At 45.2% G+C, this 16,516-nt stretch overlaps 1 protein-coding gene across 1 annotated transcript in view; it reads left to right on the forward strand.

The window, feature by feature from the left end:
* GRM7 (glutamate metabotropic receptor 7) overlaps positions 1 to 16,516 on the forward strand; it is a 673,160-nt gene that overhangs the window by 247,475 nt on the left and 409,169 nt on the right. The gene's annotated exons all lie outside the window — the stretch shown is intronic.

Here is a 16,516-nt window from a genome sequence, read left to right on the forward strand (position 1 = left end):
CTGGAGTGGAATCCTAGCCCTAGTCAAATAGATGAAACTAAGGGTGTGTCTAGACTACTGAGTTTTGTCGACAAAAGTGGACTTTTGTCGACAAAACTATACCAGCGTCTACACTACCGCTGAGTTCTGTCGACATAATGTCGACAGAACTCAGCAGTTTTGTCGACACTGGTATACTTCATTTTACGAGGCATAACACCTTCTGTCAACAGAGTTCTGTTGACAGAAGGTGTTATTGCCTGTAGGGTTGCATCTAGAGTACAGGGTTCTGTCGACAAAGCAGCTTGCTTTGTTGACAGAACTCAATGTGTCTGGACGCTCTTTGTCGACAGAAGTTTTGTCGACAGATACTGTCAACAAAACTTCTGTCGACAAAACCCGGTAGTCTAGACGTACCCTAAGATTTGTCCCCTAGTAATTAGCCTTCATGACCAGACCAATATTCTGTTAATCACTTAATTCTGTCTACACAGCCAAACCACTATTTTGAAATTAATTTGAAATAGTGGAGTGCTTATTTCAAATTTGGTAAACCTCATTCTATGAGGAATAAAGCCAAATTCGAAATAGCTATTTTGAAATAAGTGCTGTGTAGACAATTATTTCGAAATAGGGGGCCTCCAGCCTTCCCGAGGTGCTCTGGTGGCCACTCTGGCCTCAATCAAGAACACTTCTCTCCCTTCCCCCCTTCTCCAGAGCCCTTAAAGGGGTTGACTCTGGCCACAGTGCCTGTGCCAGCTCCAAGCCTGCCAGCCCAGAGCCAGCAATCCACTGGCAGCCAGCCCTCCACCGGTCCCCAGGAGCAGTCTGCCAGCTCCCAGGAGCCTGCCAGGGCCTGGAGAAGGCAGGTGCCTGCCTGGTCCAGGGTGGAGATAATGGACCTTATTCAGGTTTGGTGGGGATGCCCCCAACATCCATGATCTCCACACTAGATGAAGGAACGTGGATGTCTATGGCAGGATAGCTGCCAGCCTGGCCACCAAAGGCCACTTGCGAACCCAGGAGCAGGTTTGCATGAAAATCAAGTTGGTCCGGTGAGATCTCCAACCCTGAGCCTGGCGAGACCCCCAACTCTGAGCCCTGAGCTTCTCTTCCCCCTTCTTTCCCTTGCTTCCCCCTTCCAGCTCCCTCCTCCCAGGTTTCCTCCCTCTCTTCTCTCCTTTCCCCAGTCTCACCAGAGTTTCATTCCCTTCCCCCAGTTTTGTTAAATAAAGAGAGTTTATGTTCATGAGTTTATGTTCCAGCCAGCCTTAAATGAGATTCGGAGTCCACTTACTGTGGACGCGCTATTTTGAAATGGCAAACGCTATTTCAAAATGCATTTTGTGTGTAGATGCGTTATTTTGAAATAAGCTATTTTGAAATAAGATATTTCGAAATAATGCTGTAGTGTAAACATACCCTGGGTTAACATATGTCAACAGAACTTCTGCACAGTAAGGTCAATAGATGATATTTTGCTCCATCTCAGAATTTTCATGAGAAATAATAGTGCTTTATGTACTATGTAGCAGTTTACAAAATGCTAAATGCAAAAGAATAACTTCAAATGTTACCCATCAGAACTTGCCTTCTGGGAGAAGCTGTGCTGATGCCATCTATTATCTGACTTGATAACATTTTATTTAATTAAAAAATACTTTACTGAAAATTGTCCTTAGTTGTCTTCCAACAGTAACCAGAGAAAATAAAAATTCAATACATTCAATTCAGCAGGAACAAAAATCCATACAAACCTCTCTTGTTATGTGAGGGAGCACATTGATCATAGATATTTAGTTGACAAATAGATTGTACTATACAATGGGCATAGCAGACAGCTTTTTTAACATAGGTCATTCATTATCCTCAAAGAACCTAAAAATGCCCCAGATACATATTGCATATTTTATTAAATGTCTGAGCGATGTCTGAGATTTTTATTTATTAAATTCCATATGTGCACATGCCAGTTTGTTTCTCTTCTGCAATGCTAGGCTTGTATCTCTGGTATAATCTACTTCTGTTCTCCTTCTCGCCAGTAAAAGATCTACTGCTGAAAGTTTTGTTGCAAAAGAATAGGGGAGAAGAAAAAATCTTGTCTCAGAGAGGCTTAGCCTCAAAGCGTGTCAGAGGTCCTGATCTCCTATACAAGCAAATCTTGTGAATTCATGAAGAGTCATGAGGCTACATCTAGACTACATACCTCTGTCTCCAGAGGCATGTAGATGAGGCTACCAGGCATAAGAAAATGAAGCAGCGATTTAAATAATCGCCGCTTCATTTACATTTACATGGCTGCCGCGCTGAGACGATCAGCTGTTTGTCGGCTCAGCGCGGTAGTCTGGACGCGCGGGTGTCGACATCAAAGGCATTTGTCGACCACCCAGGTTCGCCTCCTGGAATGAGGTTTACCTGGGTGGTCGACAAATGCCTTTGATGTCGACACTCGCGCGTCCAGACTACCGCGCTGAGCTGACAAACAGCTGATCGGCTCAGCGCGGCATCCATGTAAATTTAAATGAAGCGGCGATTATTTAAATAGCCGCTTCATTTTCCTATGCCTGGTAGCCTCATCTACATGCCTCTGGCGACAGAGGCATGTAGTCTAGTCAGTCCTGTTCCCACATATCTCAAAGCATCTTAGTGGAGTTATGCCCCCAAAACACTGTTCTGCAGCCCCGTCTCCTCTCTGGCAGATAGTTTTGATTGTGAGCAGGGCTGCCACTAATGGACTAGCAGTGCTGGCTGACATAGGTAAGAAGTATGACAATTATATAATGTGGCTCTCATCGGCATCAGCACTCAATGATTTTGCATGTGTACTTCCCTTTTGTCCCCAGTAATGGCCAGAGAACGTGAACCAGCTCAGGTGATCTGACTGGAGCAGATCATCTGAGATCACATAGAAACTGGATTGTCAAGTGTTCACGTTAAGGAGTGACCCCAATCTTTGGAGGAAGAATTGATAAAGTTGGGCTCAGCTTGCCCCTTTGTTACTTATTACATACATTAAATGCACTTATCAGTGGCATGGATGTTATAGCCATGGGATTTGGTATCCATTGATTCCCCACTCTGATAAATCACGACAAGATGAACGAATAATGTTTATGTTCTGAAAAACAGCCAACTGATGCAAGAGTTATGAGACTGCTGCAAATGTTACACTTGCCTAGGAAAAAGCATAACTTATATTCTTGATTTTTTGACCATGATAAATGATTCTGCTTTCTGATAGAGTAGATCTATTTTCATTTTTAGTGCATCTATTTTATCTCCTGGGACAAATGTAGTAAAAAAAAATTATATACAACATTAATGAAGTTGTATATCTTATTTTATCTTATAGTGCATCTTATTGTCCATAAAATATTTTCCAGTCAAGTTTTTCCTTTTTACTGTTTACTTTGGTTATCATTTTCAATAGTGTCTTTTTAGATGCTTTATGATAGTATGTAAAATATACAGTCTTATTTCTATAATTTAGCTGATTTTAGTGTTCACATTTTAAATCAGTTTATTGAAATCTACGTTTCTTAGCTTTGTAAGGACATTAATATCATTTGATGCAGCTCAAATTTCGTATTTTATTCCCCCCCAGCACAAGCAACATTTACATTTTATATCCTGTGTTCCCTAGCAGTTTCACCACAGAAAAGTCTTTTTCAAGATTTCTTTGCTAGGATGTAAAAGAACAACAGCAATAACATTTCTAGATTATTAAGCATTCTCAACTGAAAGCTAGATTTCTAGATTATTTTGGAAGCTAGTGGAACTGGATACTATATGTTCTTGGCAGATAATATAACTTATATTTATGTAGATTCACTTTACATCTTGGTGAGAGAAATATTAATAGTTTAAATCAGGTTTCCTTTAAACTGCTACTAATCTATAAGAGAAGATACATCAGGCTTTATTCTTTAGGATGTTTTGAACTATATCAGCAATTTAGTAGTAGTAGTTACCTCTAAAAGAGGAAAAAGACAAATCAGTGTACAAAACCAAAGTACTGCTGTGCTACTAATAAAATTAATGATCCCCTTTCTGTGCTTGCTTAGGCCTTGCCCATCATGCTGTAGCTTTTTGCATAATTTAAATAGAAATATTATGTGGTTATCCATTTAGATGGGCTGATGATCTTGTGCTTAAGTGTTGAATTTTCCCATGTGTTAAAAAAGAGGCGATGGAATTTCCCTATCTTATATGACTATTATGAAGATAAATACATTATTAATGTTTCTGACACCCTGAAGCCCATATTTTTTTTAAAATACTGAAGTCAGTGGGATTTTAGCACATGTTTCAGTGCTTTCCTGAATCAGAATCCTCATTTATTACTGTAATGGAAGCTATAGAAGGACTTTAGTGAATACACTATCTAGTTATATGTATGTTTTGGAAATGTGCATCCGTCTGTCCATCTGTCTGTGAGCCCATTTGTTCAAGAACTCCTAAATACTAACAGCTAGGACCAACTGATTTTGTATGCATCTTCCCCTTATCCTAACTTAAAGCAAGATCAGGGTTTGGTTGTGCAAGGAAAATAGGAAGTGCTTGGAATGGGACTGTTTGCCATAACATGGAAAGGGATGGAGTTGTTCGGAGCGATGCTGCATTGTAGAGTGATCACTGGGGCAGTGAGTGCACAGGAGAGTTATACTGCAGAGAAATCACCAAGAGAATGGCCAGCTGGGGCTGACCATATTGTTGGCTACTGGACCAGGTAAGTGCCCCCCTCTCCCCAGTCCTTGGCCACAGTTCCAGAGCTGGTGGGGAGCAGGGGAGGGGAAGAGTACCCCTGGATGGGGGAAGGCCCCTGCCAGACAGGGAGAGAAAGGGGAGAAAAGGCCCTTACTGGATGAGGGGATGGGGGCATGTGAAAAGGCAGATGAGGTGGCAGACAAAGCCCAACACCTCTTCCCTAGAGGAGCCACAACCCACCTGCCCCAGCAATGTTGGTAGCCCAGTGCTCCTGCCATTAGCTGGCCTGCACCATCATGCTTTCCTCCCCTGGACCAGGACTGGGGAGTGTCTGTTGGTCAAGTCTGCACAGTTCCTTTCCATCCTGGGCCTCTCCCAGCCCAGCCACAAGAGGAAAAACCAGCGAGCTGCGTACATAGCCTCCCCCTACTCCTGGGGGGCAAGCTGACAGCCACTTCCACTCCTTCCCTTGAGATTCCCCCTCCTCATAAGAATGGCCATACTGGGTCAAACCAAAGTTCCATCCAGCCTAGTCTCCTGTCTGCCAACAGTGGCCAATGCCAGATGCCCCAGAGGGAGTGAACAGAACAAGTAATCATCACGTGATCCCTCTCCTGTCATCCATTTCCTGACAAACAGAGGCTAAGAACATCATTCCTACTCATTCTGGCTGATAGACATTGATGGACTTAACCTTCATGAATTTATCTAGCTCTTTTTTGAACCATGTTAAAATTCTAGTCTTCACAACATCCTCTGGCAAGGAGTTCCACAGGTTGACTGTGCGCTGAATGAAGAAAAACTTTTTTTTGTTTGATTTAAACCTGCTACCTTAATTAATTGACAATCACTAGACTGACTGAAGGGATCTTGTATAAATTTGAGTATCAGGATACAGTTGTAACCAATGGCTATTTTAGTTACAATGTTACTCAGTTTAATAATAATATGCCTTCTTGCTGTAGCATTTATTGACCATAGGGACATTGTTATTCTGAAGGTAGAATTAATATTTTAAAAACGTAGACTCATGTTACTAAACAGGAGACTATAACTACTATGTATAAAATATATAAAAACTACTGCTCAGCACTGAATGAAAAATTACTTCCAAAATTATGTGAAATGATTCTTGAAAACAAGTTACTCTGTTATTTTCCTATGTTAGAAAAATAGATGGAGATTTTACATTAGGAAATATTTTATATTATTTTTACTGGGAGCTAGTCACCTTACTTGTTGAATTTTAATGGGTTCTTTTGAAAAACCAACCCTTACTTTTTGCTCTCAGCATACATGTTATTTCCTTTATCTTTCTCCTTCTCCATCCCTCTTTTTTCTTCTGGAGATCGTGAAAGGAAAAAAATATATCTTTTGGCTTGCTTAACAATTAATATATTGGGCTGGATTCTATACATCACGGTGTCTGGACCCCATAGAGCTCTGGAGTTGTTAGTAACATAGACACAGTGGCCTTTCCTGTCAGCATACGCAGAGTTCACATTGGAAGCTGATATAAACTTTCCCAGTGGCTGGGGGGATTTGAATCCAGGCCTGGTATGATTCTGGAGTTATCAGTATCAATGTCACTCAAACTCAGTGGGCCACAGATGAGAATACCAGATTCAGGACAAACTATGGAGGAAAAGGGCAGATTCTCCCCAAACGGGTGGTTAGAATAACCCCCCCCCCCCCCAAAAAAAACAACAAAAAACCCTCAATAAGTAACAAAAGTGAACTTCTTTTTCACTGCTGGTTAACAAGAAGTCAAAAACTTCAGTCTCCTTAGGGATTCTAGCACTCACTTCACTACCCAGACATTAGACTTCATGGTGAATGGTTATTTAAAAGCCATTTAATCAAACAAAGGTTCCTTCTAATCTCAAGAATCAACCACATATCCAGATCAATATATAACTCGGATCTTATCCAATAATCATGCTGTTGCCAATCTAATATCTATAAGTTTATTGATAAGAAAAAAGAAAAAAAAGAAGAGAGTTGAAAAGGTTGCCAAGTTTTTGGATAAGTTTTGTAGCTGTGATGTTACAGACTATGATCTTGTAAAGCCTCTGGTTATGAATTTATGATCCTAACCTCATATTTTGAAGGTAGTGGGGAAATTTCCTTTGAGGAAACTGATTGAGAGGTCAGATATTGAGTCACTGCATTGTGAAAAGTGTTTCCCCCAGGATCATATAGCATTTTTTTGTCTTTTATCATTTTTCTACATAAGCTTATTTGAGAGTGTTGTGGTTGTCTGGTTTCACTCATAGATTTTGGAATATTTGACTCACTGGCTAAGGTATACCACATATTTTGATAACCATGTTATGGATCTTGTGGTCTTCTGGGTACTGATCATCATAGATGTGGAAATATGTTATCAGGTTTTGCATCTAGTGTTCTGGCAGGGTCTGAGGTTGCTTTGAGTTGGTGAGACCTGTTTCTTAAGCAGCTTGCTTCTTTTGATGAGCTTTGGGTTGTTAGGTCAGAAGGGGGCGGGGGAGGAAGTTCTTTTTCTTGCAAGATGTGGTCCCCATCAAGTATGGGTTGTAAGTTGTCATAGGATAAGTGAGAAGCTGCCATGGATTGGTAGCTAGTTAAAATTCAGGAAACAAAGGGTAGGAATAAATGGGCAGTTTTCAGAATGGAGAGAGAAAATACTGATGTACCACTTGGGTGTGTCTACACTGGGCCACTTATTCCGGAAAAGCAGCCGCTTTTCCGGAATAAGCTGCGAGCTGTCTACACTGGCCGCTTGAATTTCCGGAAAAGCATCGACGCTGTACTGTACAAAATCAGCCGCTTTTCCAGAAACGCTACGCTGCTCCCGCTCGGGCAAAAGTCCTTTTTCCGGAAAAGCTTTTCCGGAAAAGGGCCAGTGTAGACAGCTTTTCCGGAAAAGCAGAAGAAATGGAAAAAAGTGGTTTGGACGGCGGAAGACCCCGTAGAAGCCGCGGACTTCCGGATAAGCCGAGGTCTTAAAGAGCGCGGACGATACTGGCTGCACGTGGCAGGAGCCTGGAGGAGACCACCCTTCCCAGCTCTGCCACGTGCCAACTGTGCTGCCCAGCCACCTCACAGCGCAGGCATGGCAGCTCCGGGTGGTCAGCCACCGTCACCCGGGACAGGGGAGGAAGCCCCCAGGGGCCCCATCCTGGATCCCCAGGGAGCTGGAGACCCCCCTGGATTTGTAGGAGGAGGAGGAGGGTCTCCATGACCTGCAGTCCCGCCGCCGGAATGCAGACGTCTACAGCCATTTGGCACGGAACCTGGCCCAGCAAGGACACCCCAGCCGCAACTGCGAGCAGGTGCGGTCGAAGGTGAAGGAGCTGCGGCTGGGGTACGTGCGGGCCTCTGAGGGGAGGGGAGCAGGACCCGATGCCTGCCCCTATTTTGAGCGGCAAAATTCATTTCTGGGCCAGCCAGCCCCGCAAGCCACAGCTGTCCCTGTGGACACCTGCCAGCACCCCCCCATCAACCGTCCCACCAAGCCGGAGGAGGGAGAGGACAGGGGCGATGCGTCAGGAGAGGAGGCCAGCGTTGCCACCCAGCAGGCCCCCTCCAGCAGCTCCTCTGTGGCCGGGGAGGAACCCACTGGTGAGTCTTTGCAGGTTACACTCCCAAAGGGCGGGGGGCCGAGGGCGGGGGGGGGGGAGAGCCAGGTGCCTGGAGGGGGGAGCAGGAGAGCATGTCACTCAGGCCACGTAAGCTGCACGCTGCGTAGCATGAGGCAGTTAGCAGCACGTGCAACCACGTGCAGCCTGGTGACCGAGCGGCAGGTGGCTGTGGCAGGCAGCTGCAGGGCACACCTGGGACCGTGCTGCTCACACACATTCGGCGGGACCAGGGGGAAGGGTGGATGCTGGCTGGAACCGGCCAGGGCCCCAGGGACTCAGTCCAGAGCTCGCTGCTCCACCAAGGGTGCAGCACAGAGAATGGCACACTGTCCCATGCCTGGCTGTGAGGCACAGCCAGCTTCTCCTGGGAAAAGTGCAGTGTCACAGTCCTGTGACCGTGGAACCCCACCAAGCCCCTCACCTGCTCCCGGTGCCTTGGCAGGTTCCCTGAGGGAAGTCCCCACTGTGGCCACACCTGTCCCTGGGCTACTGGGCTTGCAGGAGGGATAGTGGGAGGGAGAAGGGCCCCTGAGTTTTGCTGCAAGGATGGGACATCCCCCCACCCAGTCACTCTTCTGGTTCCATCCAGGAGATATCCCACGCAAGGGGATCTGAGAGCCCAGACTGCCACTGACAGGTGTGTTCCCAGGCACTGCCTTGGGGATGCACCTCGCTCCCTGTCAAACACCAGTGATTAGCCCAAAGCTTTTCACAGTCTCCACCGGCAGGTAGTTCCACAGGTGAACGCAGCACAAGCACCGTCCCGCCCTCCATGGGGCCAGGATACAGACCGGTGCTTACAATACTGGAGGGAGCACCCTACTCCAGGGGCGGTCCTCCTTGCCAACATACAACACGGGAGCAGGAGGGGAACTGAGTGGGCCCAAGCCACACAACTGTGCAGTCACCTGGGCTCCGGGGTGGAGGGCATGAGGTGTGGGGACAGTGAACAGCCTGCCTGATTGACCTGTTCTTTGTTCTCTTCCCTGCAGCGGGACCCAGCACCAGACCCGTGACTCCAGCAGCAGCGGCACTCCCAGCTGCCCAAGCCCGGAGGCCGAGGCTCCGACACCGGGATCAGCTGCTTCGCCGTAACGTCACCGCGGTGGAGGGGATCCAGACGTCAATTGCGAAGCGGGTGCAGGGGGACCAGGACTGGCGGCAGGAGGGCTGGGCTGCATTCTTAGAGGAATGCCGAGGGATGTGCACCACAATGGGCAAGCTGACGGCCCATTTAGTGCATGCCATCCACTATGGCATGGCCGGACCGCATGCCCCCGCCATCCCTCCCGGAGCACAGCCCATGCCCCCTCCTATCCCTGCTGCTCTCCCTGCTCCTCTCCCTGCCCCTGCCCCTGCCCCTGCCCCTGCCCCTGCCCCTACCCCTGCTCCTGCCCCTGTTCCTGACCCTACTCGTGCCCCTATTCGTGCTCCTACTCGTGGCCACCTCACCGTGCAGCCTGCCCCGACGCGGTCTGCCCAGCGTGGGCACGTCCGCCCCTAGAGGGGCTCTCACAGGGGCCACCTGTCCTAGTAACTGCCCCCCCCTCCGTCTCCCAGTTAAAGGTCCCCCCCATTCCAGTTAAAGGTCCCCCCCTCCATCTCCCAGTTAAAGGTTCCCCCCCCCCCCCCTTTGTAAATAAAAATTTCTGTTTTCACTTGAATCCTGTGTGGTTATTGTGTTCCTCTAGTAACTGTAAAGAAATTATGTGAGATGCCAATTAGCCACTTCAATTTAACAGGGTTACAAACTGTGGACAACAAATTCATGACTCTATCACCGGGGGGGGGGGGGGGGAGGGGGAGGGGGAGGGCCCTTTTTCAGTGGTCATTGGTTTGCGGCGCATAAAGAAATACTGAGACTTTTCAGTAAAGATGTAAACCACAAACTATATTTACATAGCAACAAACAAGCACAAATGGTTAAAAGATGCACAGTACAGATTCTTACACAGTACAATCTTACATGAGATCGTCAGTGCTTTTGCGGAAATTCAAGCGGCCAGTGTAGACAGCTGGCAAGTTTTTCCGCAAAAGCAGATGATTTTGCGGAAAAACTTGGCAGTCTAGACACAGCCCATGGTGTCTGAATTAGCTGTTACCATTAGAGAAAGAGATCTTGGAGTCATTGTGAATAGTTCTCTCAAAACATCCCCTCAGTGTGCAGCAGCATTCAAAAGAGTGAACAGTGTTGGGTCATTAAAAAAGTGATAGCTAATAAGACAGATAATACCATATTGCCCCTGTATAAATCTATGGTACACTCACACTTTGAATACTACATGCAGATATGTTGCCCCATGCCAAAAAGATCTATTTCAATTGGAAAAGATATGGAAAAGGACAACAAAAATGATTAAGTGTATGGAACAGCTACTGTATGAAGAGAGATTAATAAAATGGTGATTTTTCATCTTGGAAAACAGACTATTAAGTGGCAATATGACAGAGGTTTTACATAACTGGTGTGGAGAAAGTAAATAAGGAAGTGTTGTTTACTCACAAAACTAGAACTGTGAAGCAAGTTTAAAACAAACAAAAAGAAGTATTTTGACACAAAATGCACAGTCAACCTGTGTAGCTCCTTGCCAGAGGATGTTGTGGAGGCCAAGACTATAACAGTTTAAAAAACTAGATAAATTCATGGAGGATCTGTCCACCAATGAATATTAGTTAGGATGGGCAAGCATGGTTTCCCTAGCCTCTATTTCAGGGGTGGGAAATAATTTTGGAAGGCAGGGGGCACGTCACAAATTTCAGAAGTGGCTGCAGTCCGACCCAGAAGTGGCTGCGGGACCCTGGGGTGGGGGAAGAGGAGGCGGCGCAGGCGGAAGGAGTGGGGTTGAGAATTACCCTGCTAGGTACGTTGACCTTATTTTCTGAACCAACCGCAGGTAGTAAGGTTTAATTTAAATTATAAAACATACTACGCATTTTAACTTTCTCATGTTAGTTTATCAAACTTCATTTTAAATAAAGTAAAATATTATGACCAACACAAAAAGTTTCAATGTTTTCTTTATTTATGGCAGTGAGGAACCCTTTTTGAGTCAGGGGTCACTGACTCACAGAAAATCAGTTGGGGACCACACAAGTGAGAAGCAAAACAAACTTCTCCTAAACCCCCCCAACCCTCACTGATGTGGCCCCACCTGAGACACCTCACTCCTCTGGTGCCCCAGCCTCATGGGGCGAGGGGAAGGAAAGGGAAGTGAAGTGAAGGGGGGACTGAGGTTCAGGGCTTCCCAGAGACCAGATTGACTTACCTGGGGATCTGGAGTTAGTGGATTTTATGGACCTCCTTCAGCTCTGGGGTAGGGACAAAAATGAGGGGTACAGTGCGTGAGACAGGGCTGCCATCAAGTAGGATAGGGTAGCAGCACCTTTGGGCCAGTCCCAGGTCACATGGCCATGGCAGCGGCTCCCAGGGCCAGCTCTGGGCTGCGGTGCCTCCGGCCTTTTGGGTGGCCCGGGATTGTGTAGCCGCGGTGCCTCCAGGATCAGTCCCATGCCTTGTGGCTGCCACAGCAGTGCCTCCGGTCTCTGGGGCCAGCCACGGTGCCTCAGTGGCTGCCCTGTGGCCATGGTAGCAGTGCCTCCAGGGCTGACCCTGGACCACGTGGCCATGGCAGCGGTGCCTCCGGCCTCCAGGGCCAGCCCTGAACCACATGGCCAAGGCGCCACTGAGGCGCCTCGACCTCAGTGCTGCCTCCTCTCCATCAGTCAGCTGGGCAAACCCATTAGATGGTGGGGCCTGGAACTGCCTTGTGGGCTGGATCTGGCCTGCTGAGAGGCTTTTGTCCACACCTGTTCTGTTTGCTAAAACCTGGGAATGGGTGACAGGGAATGGATTGCTTTATTTTCAGCTGTTCCATTGATTCCCTCTGAGGCAACTGTCATTGGCTGCTGCTGGAAGACGATACAGGCTGGATGGACCTTTGGTTTGATCCAGTTCTTATGTAATAATTTGAGTAACGGTTCCTTTATTGCCTGGTAGGTGACAACTAAGAGCATGTTAGCAGTTTCTGCTTTCCTGTATTGAAGCAGGTCCTCCTAGGTTCTTTTGGTGCCTCATTCCATGATACAATCTACTTCTCTGATGGAAAGGTCCTCATTTCATGCAGATGGTTTTAATTGTGCTTAAGCGTGCTATTTTTCTTCTGATCAAATTCTGTGTTGTCTATCTGGCTGTAGATAACAGATTTCTTGCTATGCCTGGATGGCTGTTAGATCTCTGGAGGCGAGTATGGTGATCTTTGAGTTTCTTTTATATAATTTTCAGAGGGTTGCATTATTTAATTTTGTTGTGGTATTCGGGAAGTAGATGCTGGGGTGGGAATGTTCTAGAATTTGTTGGCTCAGTGGTGATGGTAGTTGATATTGTGGTAGAAATCAGCAAGGGAATTTTGGTCATCTGTCCAGATGATGAAAATACCATTAATGTATGTCAGGAACATCACTGGTGCATTTTTTCCAGTAATTCTTCCCTGAGATGGTCTATAGAGAGGATGGCATGTAACACCCATGGCTCTTGCCAGGTTCGGGGTGTGTTGTTAAATGTGGAGTCCTTTTGGGTGAGGATGACATGGATGAATTAAGTGACATGTTTAGGGTGAATTTCCAAGAATTCTACATTTTCTTGTAGATATTTGAAGCAGGGAAATAATGCCATCCAGCTGAGGGATGTTGATGTGTAAGGAGATGACATCCATGATGACACGGATGTTGCTCTGGGTAAGGCTGCTAATGTTGTGGTGTTTCTGGAGAAGGGCAGTACTTTCTTGGAGGAAGCTGTTTCTTTGTGAGGTGAGAATAAGCAAATATAGGGAGCTTGGGGAATAGTTGCTGGCACAAAAGTGGGTGCTATTTGAGTGGGAAAAGAGGGCAGACTGCCAGATTTAAGGATCTAACCGCTGACCAGAAGGTGTAGTATGAAGAAAAAGGGATGCTGAAGCTGAAGTGAGGAAGGAAAAAGGGTAGTATACTCCAGATGAGGTTGAGATGTTGAACTAGGGAAGGAAAGCTTTGGTGCAAATGAAGAATTGCATTACAGCTTGCTGGAAAAAGGAATTTTTACCCAAATATCGAGGGTTTGGCAACTTTTTCATCTTTCTTTGGATGAAAAGTAAAAAACTTCAACTTTTTGAAGCACAGAATTTTTTTTTAAATCTCTTTTGGTGAGCAGGCAGGCAGGAAGTGAAATAGAAAGATTTTCAGATGGGTAGTTGGGGTGCTATTAATTTTATTTTCCTAAAAAAAAAAGAGGTTTATTGGGAAAATTTTATTTTCCCGTAGAAAATTTTGGCTTTGAAGTACAGTAAAGGCATTTTCTATTGAGAGTGACTATTGCAGCATAGCTGAAAACAGAAAGTGTCTTCCTCATCTCTTTCATAGTACATGCTCAGTGTCGCTTTAGACCTGTCCTAATAATGGGGGTACCGAGAAAATTGTTTGCAGTCACAGAAGAACAGGAGCATAGTGGCAATATTGATATTTCTTTCCCTTCAAGCTCCTCTCTTTTGCTCCCCCTTCCTTGGGTTACAGAATGCCAGTAATACTTAACTCTCTTCACTCCCTTAGATGATGATTTTCTTATGCAGCTGATGATTGCATGAGCATGCCCAAAATATCCCTTGAATGCTCCTGGAGCTCTGCAAGCAGTGTAAGTCCTTGCCTCTCTAACTTCCTCCAAGGGAATAAAATACATCATTAAGCAAAAGAGAAAAAGAGACCTCTGGCCCCAGCGTATGCTTCCCTTGTTACAAAATTACAGTAGATGTGTCATAAATCCCGACAGGGGAATTTCTGTTCCTTCATTATATGTTCACACAAAAAAGAGTTCTTCATGACAGTACATGAAATAGCCAGGCTTTTCTGATCCAGAATACAGTTGTATATTTAATGAGGCTGTCAAGAGATTTGCACGTATTTCCAAGAGAAGACAATACGCATGGTCAGTGTAGATCGGGGGGACGGGGGATTCTCTCGTTTTCTCCCCTGTTGATCTTTTTTAATTAATAGATTTTAAGAACCCAGGGGACCCTGAGGTCATCTATGCTCACCTATTTAACACAGGCTATTGAATTCTTTTAGCTTTTCATCTATTTCTATTTTTAAACAAATCCCTTTTCTCAATCATTTGGAATAACAGGAGTCCCTCCTTACTCCTCAGACAGTTGCTGATGCCACAGCTGGCTCTACACTTGGTGATGATGTAGATGTTTATATTAGGCTGGGTTTTTTTACCTGAAAGTAAAACTCACAAAATGAAAGTGTATCCTTTTCAGTAATGAAAAGAGAGAGGGCCAAACAAGGGGCCTTAAATATCCACATCAAGCATTTACTCGCTTTAAACTCACTTATTTTTCACATGAGGATAAGTTTTAAAAATAATGGTGCAGGTTGGATTTAGAATTCAGTCTCAGCTCCTTCCCTGCACTGCCCAAGAGCATTGCTGTTTTGTGCAGGGGAGTCCCCAGAAATGTTTCTCACGGTCTGCAAAGCATCAGTCAGGGTTGGCCTGGGCCCCCCTCTGTCTTGACCCCCTTCTGTTGGTCACTGGGCCTAAACTAAGTAATATTGACACCATGCATGGAAGATTGCAATGCCAGTCATTGTAGAGGCCTTCTCAAAAGGGGAGAGGCCTCTTTTCCCCCCTCTCTGCCCGTCAAGGCAGCTTTGCCCTTGCCAATGTGCTGTTCTGCTGATGCGCCTCAACTGGGAAACTGTCCAAAAGGAGATCCTTTTCGGGATGAAAAACCATTAATATTTTTAAAAATTACCTCTTGGCTTTGGGTGCTGATTTATGGCAAAAGAGTCTATTTTGTGATACACACAAGCACTGGTTCATTTCATAGTAGTGAAAAGTCTGCAGAACAATGTCTGTTTTGTATAGTAAAATCCTGGCTGGCTTTGAACCTGGGACCAATCAGTGAAAGTTTCAATCGTTCGTTAGCATTTCCCTTAGTTATCTAGTCTCCTTTGTCCTTTCCTTATAAGAAAGCTCAGATCTCACTACTAACATCACTTCATGAAGTCTCCAATTATTTTAATCCAATAACTTCTATTTAGTAGCATCAAGGGGATTTCAGCACTCACGAGGGAGGAAAAGCATTGAAAAGATGCAAGCTCCATGAAGATTATAATACACAAACTGTCGGGCTGCTCCTTGAAATAAACATCTTTGAAACATCTCCACAGAAGCAGTCGGAAGCTCTGGCTCTTTTCTGGCTCTTCACACTTAGATGCTCTATTTTGCCAGCATTCCACTAGATGCACTAAAAAAGCAATTAGCACTTTGGAGTACTTTGCAAAATTTTATTAGTTTTGTGCCTCTTGAGGCTCTTACAAATAATGCTGTTTCACTGAAGATCTCTTTGATGCAGTGTTTTTTTCCTGTCTTCTCCAATAAAAAAGAGATGAAGTTACAGTGCAGTAAATCCAGAATTTGTTTACAATCCTAGCTCCTGTTAATTTCAAAATCTATCAAAATCCCATCTCCTTTTAAGGTAGCACTGCAACCTTGTTTCCAAGACAATATAGGTTAAGGGCAGCAGGAACGTGGCTATTCAGGAAAGAAGGTTTCTCGATCACTAGAAAGAATGAAATGTTTCAGGTGCTGTTAGCTGGCTCCTCACACTCATTGGCCTGTTTCATTGAGATGTAGAAAGTCAATGGTATCTCTGAACACAAAACAAACCAAAAAACCCCAGCATTGTGAATTATTTACATTGAACTTGATTGTGTATTTACTTGGAAACCCAAAGTGTAGCAAAATGATCTCAAGATGGGAATCGTGCTTCAGAGAGGAACAATTCTTCATTCCCAGGGACTAGTCAACTTACCATTGAACCTTTTGAGCAGTAGATCAGTGAGGACTGAGCCAAGGATCCGCCCATTCCCCATTGTTCTCTGTCCAATTCCTGCAGAGGAATTGGGGAGGGGTAGTATTTTGAGTGCATACTTTTTGTCTTCCATTGCAAAAGCGGTACAGGTTCAGAAGCCTGGGGTTTCTTCTCCAGTACACCATTGTCCCCTTGCATGGCCCTGCACAGGAGATGCTCTAACTTGGCTCATTAATATGTATCATTGCAAAGGGAAATAAACAATGTTTTGCCCACCTCTAACGTTCATCCTGGTTACCATTTGTGAACATAATTAACTCCGTGAGGCGGCCTTGCTACTATTATTTCTGAAGTGGTAAGAGT

The sequence above is a fragment of the Pelodiscus sinensis genome, chromosome 11 (assembly GCF_049634645.1).
Source record: "Pelodiscus sinensis isolate JC-2024 chromosome 11, ASM4963464v1, whole genome shotgun sequence".
Classification (NCBI taxonomy): domain Eukaryota; kingdom Metazoa; phylum Chordata; order Testudines; family Trionychidae; genus Pelodiscus; species Pelodiscus sinensis.